This window comes from Nestor notabilis, unplaced genomic scaffold, assembly GCF_000696875.1.
Source record: "Nestor notabilis isolate BGI_N333 unplaced genomic scaffold, ASM69687v1 scaffold17655, whole genome shotgun sequence".
NCBI classification, from domain to species: domain Eukaryota; kingdom Metazoa; phylum Chordata; class Aves; order Psittaciformes; family Psittacidae; genus Nestor; species Nestor notabilis.
In genome coordinates, this window is record NW_009929945.1 from 2,874 (window position 1) to 3,104 (window position 231).

The window sequence follows — 231 nt, forward strand, 5'->3', positions numbered from 1 at the left end:
TGGCTGCAGAGCAGCTGGGTTCTCCCCCCACAGCGGGGGCCAGGCAGGGTTGGGGCTGAGCACTGGGGCAGTGACTGCAGTGGCACCTAGCTGTTCTGCACATGAGGGATAATGTTTATTTGTCCCTCTCCAGCCCCACAATGACCCCACAGCCTGGACAAGGAGTGCAGGTGCCAGTGCTGTCTGTCCCATGGGGCTGGTGTCTCCTTGACCAGTCCCTTTGGGGTGCCA